The 18,985-nt window shown below is 51.4% G+C and overlaps 1 protein-coding gene across 1 annotated transcript in view; it reads right to left on the reverse strand.

Moving 5' to 3' along the window:
- Window positions 1-18,579, reverse strand: part of LOC107317292 (uncharacterized) — a 47,332-nt gene extending 28,753 nt beyond the window's left edge. Inside the window, exon 1 of the mRNA XM_085512027.1 lies at window positions 17,189-18,579. The gene's annotated coding sequence lies outside the window, so the exon portion shown is untranslated. The remainder of the gene's footprint in view (window positions 1-17,188) is intronic.
- Between the last annotated feature and the right edge of the window lie 406 nt (window positions 18,580-18,985).

Below are 18,985 nucleotides of genomic sequence, written 5' to 3' on the forward strand. Positions count from 1 at the left end.
CACCGTCTGACTCTTTGCGAGCCCAATATCCCCTCCAAAGAAATTAGAAACATTCCAACAGCTATAGCTGTGCCTGACAGTAAATTTGATTAACTTGCCTGTGGAGTTAATGATATAGAGGGCCGTGTGGATTTTGTTGTAAAGAACACAGAAAAGACAGATGAGAAAATGAGAAAACAAGAAAGTAAATTTAAGCAGCTGGAAGCTTTAACAACTGGCATGATAAATCCAATAAAGAACTGCTCGATAAAACCCAACCACTGGAAAGCCAAACATGGTTTGGGGAGGGAGCGCACGGAGCTGGATGTGCTTGGGATTCACAACCCGGAGTGCACAGCATTGATGCTCCTGCTACAGCTAAGCTGCGCCAGCAGTGCTAAGCCAAGGAGCAGCCTGTTCCTCCTTTGCTTTTCAACTCTCAAACAAGTTTCCTTTGTGGTCTTCTCAGGACCAGGTTGAATCTGCTGAGGCTGATGTGAGCGTCAGGGGATTCACACGTACAGAGCCAAACTGTGCTAACACTGGAAGACAGCACGGCATTGGACACGCTTGCCAACCAAATGTAGAGCAGGTATTGCCAAGAAGCCTGGAGTAAAACCCGACATTTGTGCATCCATATTCTTAAAATCTTCCTTCTACAAAATGTAATTCTGCTGAATTCTACTGGAAGTCCCAGCCAAGAAGAAAACCTCAAAGAAAACAATTACTGAGGATGGCATCTCCACTTGTTCAAGCAGTGAGAGCTATGGAGCATAGTTGGAACATTTGTTGCTAACCCATTTGTTCAAGATGACCCACTGACTTACCTCTGAATTTGCAGTTTGCAGACCAATGTCCACATCACTGCACCACCTACATCCAACTTCAGTGGGTCACCATCAATCCTAAGGACTTTGCTACAAATAACAGTGAAGACCAGCAGCTCCAGGACTCAGTGATCATTATGGGTCTCTTCCAACTTGGGATATTCTATGACTCTAATGGGGCAAAGGAAGGCAGAGCTTATTTCCTACATATCTCATAGAGGCTGTGTTTTGGAAGGGGATGGGTGCATACAAAGAGGCAAAGCCCCATAGATCTCCTCCTCCAGGTGAGCAAAGGAACAGTCTCGCATGCAGATGAAGAAAGGTGGAGGCTTGAGCAGCTCTGAAGATAACTCTTGCCACTAATATTTTAACCCACCTTACACTCTCAGTTGGGTTTGTCCATAGTAACCTGGGTTAGAGATACAGAAGGAGCCCAGAGCCCCAGTTTGCTGCTGTCCCCCAGATTCCCAGGAATACCTCCCAGGTTTCACTTCAAAATTAGAACTGGACTCTGAGTGTGAGAAAAGCATCACCATGAGCTGCATTGTCATGAACTGGAGACCTGCTGCCACTGTGGGTTTTCAGGGCTCTCCAACAACCTCAGAGGGGGCAAGGAGAGCAAAGGGGTCCTTGGGAGCCAGCCCCCCCATTCCTGCCACTTTCCTGCAGCCCAGCTGCCTGCAAGACCAAACGGCTGGGAGCGTGTGGAGCACTCTGAATTGAGCTGTAAAGAATGAAGGTGAAGTTTTAAGCCGCTAGATTCATGGCTGGGATTTTTATACACACATAAAATATGAATCTCAGTTGTATACAAAGCTGAGCCCATCGTGCCAAAAGGATCCCAGTCAAGCAGGCCTGTAAAATGAAATCCTCTCGGACTAATTTAAGGAGACCTGAGCAATATAAATTCTGGCCTGCTCAAATGCAGGAAATAAAAAAAAATCTGACTTGAATACAGGCTGCTCTCAGCGCACTCAGCAGTCCCAGTGCACGAGCACTGAGAAAACTGAAAAACAGAGCAAGAAATTAGCTCTGGAGTTGCAGAAAACACCGCTCCAGCTCCCCGTTTATACCAGCCTTGTGGGCCTAATGAAACCCTCTTCGGTCAAAATTTAAGGCAGAGATAAACTTCTCAATAAATAAGGGGCGATCGTATTTGCTGATTCCCAATGACTTTCCTGACCTGCACAGCCCCCTTCTGCTGAGTGGTTATACGCAGAGAAAATGCTCATAAAATACTTCTTATGGCAGAAAATATTAACTTCTCCACCAACTAGCAAATCTTGACATTGCACAACATCTCCCATAGGTTCCTCTGGTTTTAATGGAGGGGTCTCCAATGGTTGGCATCACTGGAGGCCGGAGGATGTGCGTGTTTCATTTGTGCCCCAATAGAACTGATGAGTCCTCAGAGAACTGTGTGTGCCACATCCCTGCAGGTGCCCAAGGCCAAGGTGGATGGGACACGGGGCAGTCTGACCTGGTAGGGGCAGTCAGACCTCAGGGGAGCTTTCAGGTCCCTTCCAACCCAACCATTCTACCCTGTGCCAAATTCCCCATGCCGCAGAGACCTGGTGCAGTTGGGAGCATCACAGCCTTTCTGTAGCCAATTAAAAGCAGGAGGCATTCAGCAAAGCCATGTAATAACGCAGAGGATGACCTCCAGCAGCAGGGCAATGCAGAAGCATGTTTTGGGGGCTATTTTTCTAAGCTTTTTCCATTGAAAAAGAAAAGAACAGAAGAAAAAAAACAACAGAACTAGCCATGAAATAACTCCCTAATGAATGCATCGCTTCCACTCCAGAGCTTAAGGCGACTTCCAGCCCAGACCATCTTTGCTCCTCAGGGCCTTGGAGGAAGATCTCCTCTTGGGCAGCCAAGTAGCAATTGGGTCACAGCACAGGATTATCTGCTAGTAACAAGCCGCAAATGTGCTCTGGGACCAGTGATTCATTAGTGCACTTCATGGTGACATATGAACCAGAACCCGAGGGAGCCTTTATTTCTGCCCTCTCTATCCATTCAGTTGAAAGACAAGGGAAAAGGTTCCAGCCCTGCACTGATTTCTAACGCTGATCGAATTAGTGCTACCCTACAACCAAGGCTACTAATCAAGGACATCGGGGAGAAGGTGTGGCCTGAAGTGCAGCAAGGCCCCAGGTCCTGAGTCACATTGCAAGACAAGTCCCTGCTGTTAGAAATGCTGGCCAAAAAGGTTCTGCAAGAGGACAGTGCTGCAGATGACCTACTGCAGTCCCTGTGTCCCCAAGGCCATTATCAATGGGGAGCTGGCACCATCCCACCCACCTGCCCAGGTCTCCATCCTGCCCCAAACCCTCACATGTACACCATGGTGGTGACAAGAGGTCCCAGGAGCAGGACACTCCTGGAGCGGTGCAGAGATGCACTGTGTGCCTCCATACTAAGAAGAGGTGTGAAGAAAAGCCATTCTGGCAGCAGCAGGACTCGCCAAATCTACCCAAGCGCCCGCGTTCAGCTCCACATCCTGGATGTGCCAAGGCACATGGATTGCTCCAAGACTCTTTTCCAACTACTTCAGTGTGTCCAGTGCAGCACACACAAGCCTTTACAGCCCAAATCTTGGGGGATTTTCTGAAAAACACCCTTCACAGAGCAACCTCAAAGTCCAGCTCAGACACCACAGCTTTTCCCCTTTGCACCCTTAGAATCAGGTGAGCTCTGCCCAAAGGCTTCACACCAAACCAGCATGCATCTGAATGCTGACACCAAGCCATCAGCCACTCCTCCTCAAGGGAAGTGGCTTGCTGGTTCTCATTAGCCAGAAAACACCTCATTTCCCAAAGCTTGGAGTGTCTTGTGAGCCCCTCTGCACAGCTGAAGCTGAGACACATAGATGCCCAGGGAAAAGCCAGGGCTGATGCTACCTAAGCACAGCCCTCACCGATTTAACGTTCCTGTAGGAGCTTTAAATGTTTTATTCCCTTCCTTTTATGCCATTTGATTCTTAACCATAATGCTTCATTGACTTCATCTTATTTTTTCCCTCTCCACATTGCCTATATTGCTTTGCAATGCAAACATAAGCATCCACTCCACCATGGCAGAATTACTGCCCAAATCCACTGTGGTTGTTGGTCCAGTGGTGGCTTGGAGCTGCCCTGGGGCATTGGAGCCAAGATGGTTTCTCTATGATGGGGTAAGAGCAGGGTGACCACAGGTGAACATGAACCCAAGGAGCTCCTCCAGCCCGGATGGCCATGGCAGGACACATGCCCTACCAACACAGCAGAAAGGTTAATGGGATCGCCTCCTTCCAACTCTTGTCGTGGTAAATGTGGGATTTATAGCCACGCTAAAACACTGACCTCTATCTGTTTTATGCTGGTCATTAACTAAGATTATCTCACACCAGAGACTTGCTATACCAAAGAGCACTGACATCACTAACTGCTATTAAGTGTATTATACTTAAACCTCATAAAGGGAAGCAAAAAACCATTGTCAGCAGCGTAAGGAAAAGGCACATTACCAGGCACACACAGATTCAAAAAAAAAAATAGAAAGAAGAAAGAGCAGTTGCCTGCAGCTCCGTGTCTGGCATTTCACAAGCACAACATTGAGAAAAACCCTTGAAAACATTTCTGGGTTCAGAAATCTCCCACACTGACACCCAAACACCCCACAGCTGGGGGATGATGGCCATAACACGTCCTCAGACCCCATTGCCACAAGTGCCACGTGCATGGTCATAAGGAGCACCCACCTCCCCACGGCCCCTTTGTGCCTCCCCCTGCTCCCTGGCTGTTTCTGGGCAGTGGCATACTTGTTGACTTGCTCTTTTGGTGACATCTTTTAATAAGGAAATGTGTCTCTTAGCAGCTTCTTGCCTAAGGCTGTGCTTAGTTAAAGTGTAAAATGTCAAACTTTAGCAAGGATGACAATAGCCCTGCTGGGCGAAGAAGAGCCAACCACTACATTATTAGCTACCCAGGGGAGAGGGGAGGAATACTGACCCATTCCATGGAGGAAAACACTGCAATCCCCACTCACCCATCCTCCCACACGAGCCCAGCATCCAATCAGCCTCATGCACTGTTGGAAATCTACTTCCACTTGATCTTTCCAGCAGCCAAAGCTTGTGACTAAATCTCAACAGAATGCCACATCCTTCCTATCAGAGCAAACTCTACAAGCAGACGTGTATATATACAAAATTACATGTGTGTATAGGGGGGCAAAGCATCCTGCTCTCTCCCATTCTCCCCACTGCTGCTGCTGGTGAGCCTAGAGGGCAGACAGCCACAATCACTACCACAATCACTACCACAGTAGGCAATAGCCAGGGGTATGTGCCAGAAGAGACAGGTCAACCAAGGGCTTGTTTGCAGAGGGGAAGAAGGCTTCATTAGGCTTGTGGGTCTTTGGGCAGTGTTTCCATGCTGCTAAATGACTCACCCCTATTACATTTCCCTTCACACTCACTGATGTACGTAGGTGCGACCTTTTCATCTGGAGTGCACGTGGTGGGGACTAAATGATTGGTGTCTGGAGCTGAAGCAGGGCACAGCCATCAACTCAGCCCCAACCTTTGGAAGGGAGGGGACTTTAAGATTTGAGGATGGACAACGTTCACCTTCTTCATCCCTCAGTTTTCCATACCAAGACCCTCGCACATAAATAATGATGGGTTTTTGGAGACCAGAGCCCTCGTCTGGATCAAACCCTGAGCCCCAGCTAAGAGCAGCCCTTCTACTGGCTATGTGTAGGGAAGAAGACCTTTGGATGCACAGAGAAAGAAATAGGTGATGTCTCTGCTAGTCCATTATGCCACCAGGTTCAAGCTGTTACGAGAAGGGGAAATCTCTGAGATGTTCCCCCCACTTGGCCCAAAGTCACGCCACAGACACAACCCTAATGAGCCACAGCACCTTCCTGCTCCATTGAACACCCACATCCACAGCAGGGTCACTGCTTGGGTGCACCTCCAGCCCTCAGACCCACAGGGAAGAGTGAGGACTCCAGCAGAGCCCTGTTCAGTCCTCACTGCTGAGCAGAGACCAGAGATCACCAAACACCAGTAACAAAACGTATATGTGTGTGTATGTGTGTGGTGCACACGTGGGTGTCGTGTTTTCCCAGCTAACACATGTCAGGATCTGTTTAAGCCTCGCTTTATGCTCAAATGTCACCCTGCCAGAACTCATTACATCCCATTTATTAATTAATTAAAATATATTTATACAGAACAGGCTTTATGAGATGGAGATAAAAATAACGTTTTGAGAGCTGTCCCCCGGATGGGGCTGGTGCTCTCTGATGGCAGCAGCAAGGACAGTGGCCACAGCCTTCCCTGTCAAGTGCTGACTCGCAGGGAATTGATGATATGGAAATTTGGTAATTAAGGCTGGGGAGAAGTCAGAGGCAGCTCTGGAGCTGGTGCTGGCCATGTAGCAAGGCAGGGTGGCAGCCCCACAACCTCATCCCTGCCATCGGGTGTTGGGGTGACCACAGCTCCATATTGCAGGGAAAGCCCAGGTTAGGAGAGGAGGGGCAGGCAGCAGTTTGCTGTCAGCTTTGCACAAGCACAGGGATGCTCAGCTCTATGTTCAGGGTACAGAGGAAAGCTGGCTGTGCAGCACACAGTGAGGTTGCCCTTCACTCCCCCACCTCCTTATGCAGTGCCACCATTTCCTCCAGGCTTGGATTTGATGGAGACAGCAGAGTACCTCCCCCATGGGCAGGGTTGGGGGGTGGCCCTGCAATACCCATGCACCAACCACATGTTTTTGAAAGAAAATTCAGCAGGAGCAAACAGAGCCCTCAACACTTCCCAGCCCCTCACCTACTGGCCACCATCCCCACAGGACATGGCCATAAGAGCAGAAGGCTCCAAACACATTATCCAGTACTAGCATGTGGTAGAAACCAGGTCCCTGCGTGGTTAGGTGGCAGGTTGGTAGCTAAAAACTCAAAGAGCAAAGAAGCACCATCTTCTCCATCCCCGAGATGGCCAGTCCTTCATTGCCATCTCCATCCCCAAGATGGCTTGTGCCACACCACCCAGGACAGAGGCAGGGAATGGAATCCAGATCTCCCAGACCCTCCACAAATGAGGACACTTCCATCCTCAGCATTTCCCACCCTCAGCCCCCACAGCAACACACTCTGCCACCACAACACTATTTCTTGGAAGGACCTGGTCCTCTCCTCTGGACATGAGCCAGTGCAGCTGTGCTGACCTTGGAGGATCTCTGCCAGCTTACTCTGGCTGAAAACAGAGCCATTTATAATTTAGATAAGAAAATACACCTGTAGATACGAACACAAGTAAACCCACTCTACTTTTCTTACGTAAGCAAATACGCCTTAGCAGATCCTGACTGTATACTGGCCAGAGATGAGAGCAGCAGGAAGGGCCTGCAGCTCTGTTGTCTTATGGAAGCAGGGAATAGAAAACCTGACCCACAGAAAGGTACAGGCTCACGACAACGTGGACATCAGCTGAGGACCTGGCCATGCTGAACCCAGTCACCATACAGAAACCAAGCCACTAAGTCACCTCTTCCATCTGAGCATCACATCTTCCAGCGCTAATGGAATGATGCACCCCAGACCAGCACACATCTACGCACCCCAAACTGCCCACAGCCCAGCTCCCAGCCCACATTACCAGCATGGCCTGTGCACTCTCTTGCCCCCAGCTCTATCCACCAAATCTCAGCCCAGCAGACTCTTTGCTGCACAGGGTTCACGGTGAACCATTCGTCATCCCCTAGGCTGGCAAGGAAACCACACGCACGAGGGAAGAGCTTCCCTGACTCAAATGATTCTCATTTTTTGAAGGGCAAATTTTCTTAGCCTGCCCACTCAGTCTTGACAAGGACAGCAGGAGCCCCACCACATGAATACTAATGGCACCGGCGGCGGGGACACGTGGGGATGGGAGCGCTGGGGCTGGGCACTGCTGGCGGAGCAGTGGGGGGAGAAGCAACCAAGGCACCCCGACAGGGAGCATCAAAACCCCCATGGAATGCCCAGCCTGCAGGGACGATGCCAGCAGCTTTGGGTCCATTGAGTGCATTAGGTGCACAGGGCATGGGCATCACCAGTGGAAAAGGGTTATGATCCCACCAGCACCGTCCTTTGGCCTTGACCCCTTCTCCCCCCTCCTACAAGCCACTGAGATGTCCCTTGTGCTGAATTCTTATTCAACTTCAAACTGACAAACTGTTTTTAATCTTTTCTTTCCATCCAGCTTGGAGATTGGGAAGCAAAAATCAATACAGGCTGGCAGGTGATCAAGCGGCTTGACAGCAGCACTGCAGAGAGACACAGAGAGATCAGAGGGAGGGTGAGGACAGGAGGGAAGACGGGGTGACCATGTGCTGCATTACTGGTTCTGGCTGCGAGCATCCTGCTCATCCCCATAGGTATGGGGCAGCTTGATGGCAATCAGGAGGAGAGGTGCCACCACACCTCACACCTCTTGGTTTTAATAGAGGAACTGATCCCAGTCCCATTCCTTCCATTCCTTTCCTTCCATCCTGCTCATGGGTCCCCAGTCCCAGTCCCGGCCCTTCCTCCTCCCCCTCCATCCCCAGTCCCGGTCTCTTTCTTCCATCCCACTGTGGGTCCCCAGCCCAGTTCTCTCTCCTTCCATCCACCCCATGGGACCCCATCCCCAGTCCTTTCTCTTCCATTTGACCCATAGGTCCCCAATCCCTTCCCTTCCATTCATCCCACTCATGGGGTCCCCCAATTCTTTCCCATCAATCCTCCTCTTCCATTCTGCCTAAGGGCCCCCAATCCCTTTCCCTGCATAGATGCAAGTCTTGGTCCCTTCCCTTCAATCCCATTCTGCCCCTAGGATGCTGTGCCCAGAGGTGCAGAGGGAAGCAGTGGAGCACAAGGACGTGGGTGACACCCTCAGTGCCCAGTCAAGAACAAAACCTTCAGAGTCACCCTGGGGGAGCAGAAGCTCCGTGCCCCATGGGGTGGGATGCATAAGGAGCTGGCTTCCTCCATCCCCACCTCGGCTGTCTCGCAGCATTTTCACAAGCAGTGGCTTTGCTCCAAGAGCCCCCGAGAACGGAGCTGACATTTGAAAGTGATCAGTTTAGGAACTTCCCCCCCCTCCCCGCCCCACTCCCCTTCGCATCCCCCCCTTCCCGTTGTTGCTGCTCCTCCGAGCTTTCATCATCTAACTCGGTAAATCTCCAGGAAATACGGCTGTGTTTCTGTTGTCACTTCTGATCAGAGCCATGCCAGCGGGGTGGAGGAAGTGGGGGGAGCGCAGGGAGGGAGAGGAAAAAAGATCGCCTGGGGCCCCACACGGAGCCGGCATGCAAATGAATGCCAGCTCCGTAAAAATAGCCCCAGCAGTCACATTTTATTACAACCAAATTATTGGACCTGGGTTACGGGGAGCTGGCAATGGGAAAGGAGAAAGAGGGAGGGAGGGAGGGGAGAGGAGGGGGGGGTCAGGCAGCATTTCTTCTGATATTGGAACTTAAAGGGTGCCAAGGGGGCATGTCACCCTCCCACAAGAGCCAACTGTAGGGCTGGGCAATGAGGCTCCACCTCTGCCCCCCAGTTTGGGGACACAACGCTCAGTGCTCCCTGCAGGACCCCTATGCCTGCTGCTGTAGGACACCCAGGTGCCTCCAAGCTGGAGTGCTGTGCCACACAAGCACAGGGTGAGTCACTACCTGGGTACCAGCCAGAGAATCTGCTCTTCCCTGCTCCATCCCAAGGCACTTACAGGACCCATAAGCCCTGTGTCCTGAGCAGAGAGATGGTGGCATCAGTACATGCTGACATGGCACCAAGACAAGCAAAGGAGACATCCTGAGAGACTGTGGGAGCAGAAGGGATGCACATCCCTCCTACACAATTCTGCCATCCCACACACCATTTTATCACATCAGTACGTTTTACACTATCACGGGGCAGGGCAACAAGGTGCAGGGCCAGCACTCTCAGCTAGGAGTGGGATCTGCCATCCTAGGAACACTTCTTCACATGGTCTTCCCTCCCTTTTCCCTCTTCCTCTCCAGTTTTGCTGATGTCCCAAGGCTCCCATTGAGAAAATATCCCAACATCCACAACAGAATTGCCACCAGCAATTGGAAAGACCACTAAGATCCAACTGCTGGCCCACCGTCATCATGCCCACTAACCACATCCCTCAGTGCCACATCTCCACGAGTCTTAAATATCTCCAGAAATAAGAGAAGCTCCAAAGGCCTTCAGAGGAATGAAGCATAGGGAGAGCTTTGATATGGACCTTCCCGCTGGAAAACCAGGCTTGGAGCTCATTTGGGAAAGGTCTGACTCACTGTTCTGAAATGCCCAGCACACTCCTGCTGATGCTGCAGGGCAGATGAGATGCCAGCCAGCTCCGTTAGCACCTCTGTGGGACCACCTCGCCATTAGTGGCATCTCAGCTGCAGAGCACGGAGGGAACGACATATGGGCAGGAGCTGGGGACTGCTTTCCCAGCCTCTCTTTTTAGACCATAACTGCATTTGCAAGAGGATCCCAGAGCCGCAGTGCAGTTCTTATTCGGTGCTATTAAACTTCATTAACTGATATATAGTTTCGTGTTGACTCAACGACTCTTAAACCCTCTTCCGGGGGACTTCCCTGCACACGCTGTAAATTGCCAGTAACTGCCTTCCAGCGGGAGCAAGCTGCTCGAGCGGAGCATCCCAGGTCCCTTCTGCAGGCAAAAAGCCAAACGGATGGGAACGGAACAGGTTCCCAGCCCCACAGCTTGGCAAGGGACCCCAAATCCATGGGCTCAGCCCCATGAAGACGCTCAGAGGCACAGGAGCCACTTGGCCAGCTCTGCTCCAGATTTCAGGAGCCTCCCCAGCACGTTTGAGATCCTCAGTGGAGGAAAACTCAAGAACAAAAATTCCTCTCCCGTTGATCAAAGCGCTCCTTTGCCACGAAATTGACAGCTCTGCTTCCAGCTGAACGCTTTCAAGGTTCGCATTGTCTTATGTAAACTGTAATCCAAAACGATCTCAAACCCAAAAAAAAAAGCCCTCTGAATGCAAGCTCTTGGCTCTGAGACCAAGTGGGTCATTTCGGCAGCGGTTCCTTTTTAGCTTCTCCCCCTTCTCCCCCCATTTCCCTCCCTCCCCAAACTGCAACACGAGTGAGGCCGACCTCCTTTCAGAGCTTCTACTTTGATGCTGTGCGCACGCAGATGGGACGCGTTGCTGCACATTCCGACACTCTGGGATAGCTCTGCTCATGCAATTATTCAGATAATTTGCCAAAATTGGAGCAACTTTGCTTGCAAAGCATGGGCCCAGGCAAAGAGAGAGCACTCTGCCCACCGCAGCACAGGAAAGGCTGCAGTATGATGGGTGAATGGCTCAGCACCAAGAGTGCTTCAGGGACAGCCCTGCATGGGCACAGAGGTGGCAAAGGGACAGCATCACATGCAGGGTAATAGCAGAGCTGTACAAGTGACAGGCAGCACCACTCCGGCCACAATTATCTCAGGCCACCATATCATCAGAGAGCACATTTCTGCTGAAATTATAACGTGTCTCCTCTGATTATGCTAATTGTTAATAGGGATTCTAATTCGGGGCTCATTTTTCACTGTTAGGAAATAAACAGCAGCCGCTTCATCGCTTTCCCTGTCATCCCCAGGATCCCTCCCACCAGCGCTAATTGAAACGTCCCCACACCATGCTGACATCGCTGTGCCCCTTGTCATAAAATCAATGGCTCTCCCCTGCCCAGCTCCTGTCGGGCCACAGGGCTCTTCTACTGCTCACCGACTACATGGCTCACCATGGTTAAGCCACATCCTCGCATTGCCCAGCTGTGCTGCCACAAGCATCCTTTGGAAAATGAACCACGCTAAGTGGGCTTGATGGGGTTACCAACCCTGTGATGGCCATTGCTGCCACAACAAAATGGAGCTGTAGTGATGGGGAGATGCTGATCACAGTCTGTTTTAGATTACCTAAGGTAGTCTGGGTCTAAAGCATCCCACCAAGGAGGATAGGAAATATCAGAGACGATTGGCACCAAGGCAGAGCTCCCACCAGCTGTGATGACAATGGAGCCATGAGAAACTATTGAATGCCCCAGAACATCACCGCTCCCCATAAAGAGCACCAGAGGAGGGTCCTGAAGGTACCTAGGCCATGCCCACGTTGATGGTTGGACATGATGATCTCAGAGGTCTTTCCCAACCTTAATGGTTCTACACCCAGATCACTGTCAGCAGCTGGGCACTGAGAAGGGCTGGGAAAGATGTGGGAAGCAGCCCTTCTCCTCACAGTCTATCTGCTCCATCCTACCACCAGGTTCCTCCAGGCTGGACCAGAAGCCATGCCACACAGCAGGAGGCATATCTACATGTTCACTGCAGGTGATACTATTGCAATGGACAAAACTAAACTCCAACACTTAAGAAAGAGATGCCTCAAAACCTGGCAGAAGCTCTCACTGCTGCCTGCACCCTGCAAAAAGCCAGCAGAAGTCCAGGGAGGAACCAAACATGCAAAAGGGGCCTGGAGCAACAAAGACCTGGGCAGCATCTCTTGGCCCCACAACTAAGCAGCAGCCCACAGCAAACCCACTCAGTCCTCCCCAGTGCTCCACTTACAGTTTGTGAGCTCAAGCAGGTGTCTCCGAGGATGAGAGTTCTCAGAGGGTGATGAGGCACTTGCAGGGCTGACCAGAGCTGTGGGTGCCCCATCCCTGGAGGTGCCCCAGGCCATGGATGGGTCCCCGGGCAGCCTGAGCTGCCAGCTACAGCAGGTGGTGGAGTTCACAGATCCTCAAGGTCCTTCCAACCTAAGCCATTCTATGACTTCACAATCCCACAGCTTTGCTTTCCCCAGGCCTGCCCAGAGAACGGTGCCAAGCCAACAAGCACCTCAAGTCCACCTACATCCCTTTTATCTCCTCCCCTCCTTCCTCCCAGCCACACCATACTCAGCTGCAACACCTCACTTCGTTCCCAATTAGGGGCAGGTGTTGCCCTTCTCTTTCTGGTCACCTGCAATCCCAGATTGCTTTCCTTTGCCCTGAAGTCATGGAAGAAGACACCACCAATTGGGGTTGGGTGGCCCCAAAAAATGTCATGAAAGCCCTGGCATCTGTGGAGAGAGGAGGCAGGGGAAGGAGAGAGAAGGGCTGGGGCAGGTTGGGCAGAGGGAGAGCTGATGCAAAAGCCACTGTCTGGGAGCCACAAGCATCCTGCTGGCTGCAGCACTGTCAGCTCCATCCAGAGTGAGAAGGAGATGCCAGTCCTGGGGTGCATCGCTTTTGTATCCCCCCCACCACACCACCAGCAGCAGCACTGACAGCCAGAAGGATTGCTCATTTCCCACAGTCCCACAAGGTAAATTAAAGAAAGGAAAAGTCAAAGCTATCTCTGGCTGCTCGCACTTGGGGAGTCCCAACTCAATACATCTTGGTTACTCGGAAAAGATGCTTATTAATAAGGGAGGAAGGCAAACTTAGTTCTGCAGGCTGTGGGGTCACCAGTACGGGGAGTGCTTACTTTGCAAAACACTGTTGGGTCAGAGATAGGAAAAGATCCCCAGGTCCAACCCCAGCCCAACACCATGTGCACTGCCCACATCCTACAGTGCCAGACCTCCACTGTTCTGTAACACCCCCAGGGATGGGGACTCCAAACACCTCCCCCAGACAACTCACATGGGCAATCTTGCCACACGTAAAGCTGCAAATGCGTGCAAGTGCTGGCAAGATAAAACCGGCATTTGCTTCACTCCGCTACGTGACACCCATTGCGTGAACGCAGCCTCCCAGGCTAGCGCAAATATGGCAAAAATGTAATGCTAGCTGCAAGGCAGGCAGAAGAAAGGCTGCAGCCACAGCCCATGGAAAGGCTGTGAAATTGTATCCACCGCAAAGCTCTGTTTGCAGGCTGACTTCAAGGCAGCACAGCCTGAGCAAGTCACACTGGTGGCCATGTGCCTTTTCTTCAAACAAGGGTTTCCTGCTGTTTTCTAACCTCAAGGCAAAAGAGAAAACATCCATCCTTTCACCAGCTTTATTTCCATTCCAGATGAAGGGCTGATCCTCTCCTCTCCCTTTTCTTCGGTCTCTCTGAGTGTCACGAGGCGTCCCCTAAGCGCTGCCTTGTGCTGGTGGGGAGGCACTTGGCTCCATGCTCAGTGGGGACAACCCCATTGAAAGCCACTTTATTTCCCCGAACCATTCAGCACAGCATGTCCCCCAGCCCGAGGGGCCCTTCCCATCTCTTTACACCACATCTGGATGTGAATTGTCACGTCTGCTGCCTGCAGGGACCTGGGCTGGGCGAATATCACCAGGCAGAAGTGGAACCAGCAGCATACAGCCCAACGCAGAGACCCTTCTGTGCCCATAGAAATCCTTTCTATGATAGAAACAAATGTCCCAAAACATCTATGGCTCATACCTGCCCCTTGCCCACTGTCTTCCTCCAGCATTGATTACTTTCCCTCTGCTGCACACTGCTCCATGGCACAGCAAAACACATCCAAATCGCTGAGGCTGTGCTTTTCATGACACTGCTGCCTGCCTCATTTCTTTCCCGTCCTCTCACTTTTGTGAAGGTTAAAGGCATCCTTCCTCGGCGCCTGTCAGCCTGTTATCTGGGCTGGAACCAGCTACCTGAGCTCCACCAGGAATATTTTATGCAGATTCCCCACTGCACCTTGGATGGTTCATCAGTAACCATCCGACCACCAGCAACACCTGGCTTCACCTCCCTGATCCCCAGCTGGGTGTGAGTGCACCCAGCATCCCCCCAGCCACCCTCATGATTTTAGAGGGGGAAGGAAAACAGCTGGATCCTTCAGACAGCAGCTAGAAAAATGCCATCTTTTAATTTGTGAGCGGAGCACAAAGAGCATGAGGACAAATGGGAGTCCCCAGGGTGGCATTTTTACAAGTCCCCTGGCTGGCTGTTGGAGCCCTTTAACCAACACATGAGTGAGAATCCCTGTGCTCAAAAGCCCGCTCACCTGCTGCGATGCTTTGGGAGCAGATGGATCCAGGCAATGCAGCGCATTCTCGGTGAACATCAGGAAGACTTCTGCACTCATCTCCATGCCTGGGCTTAAGCTGCACCGGCATGAGAGCCCGCGCTCATCCAGCCACGCTCCACTGAGACACTAAATCCAACTTTATGGCACCCAGTCCCAGCCAGGAAACAACGCTGGAGAGAGCAAGAAACTTTCTGCTGCCTCGCAGGGTCTCCAAAGGGGCCAGGGAGACTTTTTGCTGAATCAGGTACTGCTTTGTGCTCCCGCCGCTGGCAGGCAGCCAGCTGCACACCATATTGCATGAGCCGGGTAATTTGGCAAAAGCTCCATCATGTGCTCACCCCCGATTCAGACCCAACTCATCCCATGGGGTGAGCGGGTAATGCGCAGATCTGGTATTAATTAAGGGGAAACCACAGACGGAGGCAGCGATCTGTCATCCTCCCTTGGATGCAGCTTGCGGCTGCAAACGGCTCCCCAGTTTGGGTGCAGCGATCCCCCAGCTCTGTGTTCTGGACCAAAGATGCTTCATCTCCAGATCTGTGCGTGCCACCATCCCAAGGTGCTGGTTGGGCTCCAACAGGATGGATTTACACTCTTGGCCAGAAGCAGACACACCGAGCAGTGAGCTCTTGCCCAGTTCTCCATCCACAGCACAGTATTTCCAGTGGAGACAGAGCTTTTGGAGAAGATCTCCCCTGCTCCAGAGGAAAAGGAGGTGCTGGTGCCCAGGATGCCAGAGATGAAGCAATTTACTGAGTCAATTGTCTTTTTTCCAAGGACAAACATGTGTGATAGAAGATCTCCAGATCTGCTGGCACGCAGCGAGCTCTGGGCCACCAGCCCTCTCCCTGTCTCAATTCATCTGTCAATAAACCACCGTGCCCATTGAGGCTGGAGAAATGGAAAAGGATGCTCGTGCTCCACCCTCTAAGATTAAACCCCATGCTGCCAAACAATGGTGACCCAAGGTTTCCTGCCAGAAGTGCCAAAATCTCCACTCTCAAGGCCCTCCTAAGTGAAGCATGAGGGGCAATTAACTGCAGGGACATTATTTGGTCCATAAAGTCCCTGACAGAGCTGATGTGAGCAAGGTAGGAGCTCCCTTTGGGCTGGAAGTTCACACCTCTCCCTGTTCCATGAATGGAAATACCACACAGTGCCAAAACAAAGAGCAAATTCCCTTTAACACAGAAGGAAGAAGTGAGCTGTTCACTTAGAGGAGCCTGCTAATGGCGCTTACACCACATCCCCACTGAGAAAGCCCTTACCTTGTGGAATGCACTACCACGACATGCTGCTGATGATAATCCCTAACCAAAGGGATTGTGGTGCTGTGGTACAGAAGGGGAGCAAGGTGTGAGAATGGGGAGGACATCTGCCTTTGTCCATAACCAACATCCCAGGCTCTGCCCTTTCCTCTGCCGAGTGCCTGGGAGAACAACTGGGAGCAGACCTTTGCGAGCACACAGCAAACCAGCTAATTTAAAACAATTATGCAACAGCTAATTAAAACCATCTCCGTGTCCTAGAAAGGCGGCCGGCCAGGTACCCAGCACGAAGAACTGGGCTTGGCAGAGCAACATCTTGGAGCCCTCTGTCCCACGTGGGTCCCATCCCGAGGTTCCCTGCCCGCCTCTGCGCTGCACGTACCTGAGGCACCGGCTGTGCTTTATGAAGGCTAAAATTTTCAACTGGTTGTGTCTTTCCATGCAAACTCATTAGACACTATTTACACCCGCTGCAGCTGTGCAGAGAGAGGTTTTGAACTCTGGCATTCTACAGTAGGCTTTGTTTCTCATTTACATTTGCATATTAAAGTGTTTGCCTGAAATAGGCTATTGAAATTAATTCAGGATTAATTGGTGTCTTTATCTCATTAGGACAATCTAATTTAAGGATGATGAAATTGTTTAGCCTCCCGTTTGCATAATTAGATTGCTTTGAATTGCTGTCATTATTGTGCTCTTTAGCATCATCTGTAGGCCTCAAACAGACAAGAGTTTCAACCTCATAAAGACCAATCATGTGTTACAGCAGAGAGCTGTTAACCCCTTTTAACCCAAACTCCCTCCAATGTGCTGCCATACAATGGAGCGGCCAACATGTGACACAGCAGGGACACCAAGGTCCGTCACCCACTGTAGGGCTGCATCCCTTCCTTCCCTCTACATGCTTAGGATGGCAAGGCGATGGCCCTGTGTCACCTGGTGTTCCATCAGGGAGGACAGCAGCTCTCCTGGATGTGGTGAGGCTGAGCAGAGCCATGTGTGTTTGCCCTCCTGCTTATGTCACTGGAAGGGGCTCGTGGACACGTGCCCAAGGATCCCACCCACTGCAGTGTTGTCCCTTCCAAGCACTCACCAAGATCCATCTTCTCTTCTTCTAATCTGGAGGCTGTTCCTGAACCTCCAAGCAAGGAGTGACCACCCAGGACCAACTCACAGCTCTGGAGTCTTGTACCAACACACTCCTTATTCTTTCTCTTCAGACAGGTCCTCTCTCTTCTGTGCAGCACACCCACATGTAGGTGTATGAGGAGGTGCCACCATTGCCCATGTGATTCAGGGAACAACAAAGACACAGAGAAGAAGCACCAACATCAGGCCTTCACATGGGAACATCCTTCATCCTAGACTCACCCTGTGATGCAAGGGCTCGCTTGATGCCATGAGGCAGTGATGAAGCCGTGCCAGCCTCACACAGGGCTCAGCCTTGTCACTGGGACCTCCACAGGCTTCCAGAAAAAGACCACAGAGGGAAAGCCCCCACAGAGTGGTTGTGCCCGCCCAGGGACTGCCATCAGGGTGTGTTTCCCAGATGCTTAGTGCACATCCCAAAACATCACAAGAATGTTGCAGGGGTAGCATCTGCCATGCATTGGCTGAAAGCCATCCTGAGGATCACCGCAGCCCACGTTCCCTTTTCAGCACTTTTCAACCCACTCAGGGGATGCAGGCATTCAAAGTCATGGAAATGGGCATCTCAAGTCAACACCAGCTCCCGGCTGCCTCAGCATCCTGAGCTGAGACCTCACATCCCTGTGGGTCTCTCCGTCAAGAACCAAACTGCTCATCCATACAGAACACGCGTCTCAGAAGTATTTGTACACGATAAAGCATCACACTGCATTGTGACCGGCTTCCTTGCTAGCAAGAAGGACCGCGGCCTTGAACGTCCCCCCTGCGTGAGGCCGAACTCGCTTTCCAGATGGCCGCCAGAAGCCGATAGACACCAAAGAGACTGTAGTCGCTCCCCGGACACTGAGAGCAGGCCGGGGGTCGGGATGGCAGCTCTGCAGGTGCTCCTGGGGATGCTCCCCGTCTGTGCTGGCCCGGCGTGAGGCGAGAGTCCTGCTTCTCATTAGCAGGCGGCTGGCTCCGGCGGCGGGGGCTGTGCCAGGCAGGCTGCTTCGCCAGTCGCTTCACGTAGCCGAACATCTGGTTGTGTCTCATCACCGTGCAAATTTATGACCCTGGAAACAACATGTTGATGATGTGCTGGGAAGGGGAGCCAGAGCTGTGATCCCGCGTCCGAGCGGGGACGTGGGGATCACCACCTGAGGATGTTGGTGTTGGAGGGGTGAGGTTGGGCAGAGCCATGGGATGGAGCACCCCGTGATGCAGCATGGTTGTTTTTCCCTCAATCTCTCTCTCTTCTGGGAAAAAAAAAAATGCAAATTCAGCAGCAGCCTACTTTGTACAACTTCATCTCGGGGAACTGCTGACTTCCAAACCAGCCAACAGACAGGAAACCTGTGAGATAGAAAAAAAAAAAACAAAACACCAAAAACGTTTCATTTGAATGCTTTAGAAAGGAACATTTCCATTTGCAGTGACTAGTCAGTCACACTTTCCACTTTATGGTTAAAATTATAGAGACATTTAAAACGATTCGAAACGAAAATGACAGATTGCATTTCAGGTCCTCTAAAGAGAGTTTCGTTTGCCTACAATGAGTAAATGTTTAAGTGTTTTTTCCAAAGATCAAACATAGCAGTCGAATCTGAACAGAGCGTGACCTTGTTTGCAGGTTCACACCAAAGGTTTGCAGGTTCACACCTGAGGGAAGGTTCAGAGGGTGGTGGTCATGGAGCAGCCTCCCCCGGGGCACTGATCATGGCACCAAGTTGCTAGAGTTCATGAAGCATATGGACAATGC

Source organism: Coturnix japonica, chromosome 11 (assembly GCF_054131305.1).
Source record: "Coturnix japonica strain WE chromosome 11, WE-NBRP24, whole genome shotgun sequence".
Lineage (NCBI taxonomy): Eukaryota > Metazoa > Chordata > Aves > Galliformes > Phasianidae > Coturnix > Coturnix japonica.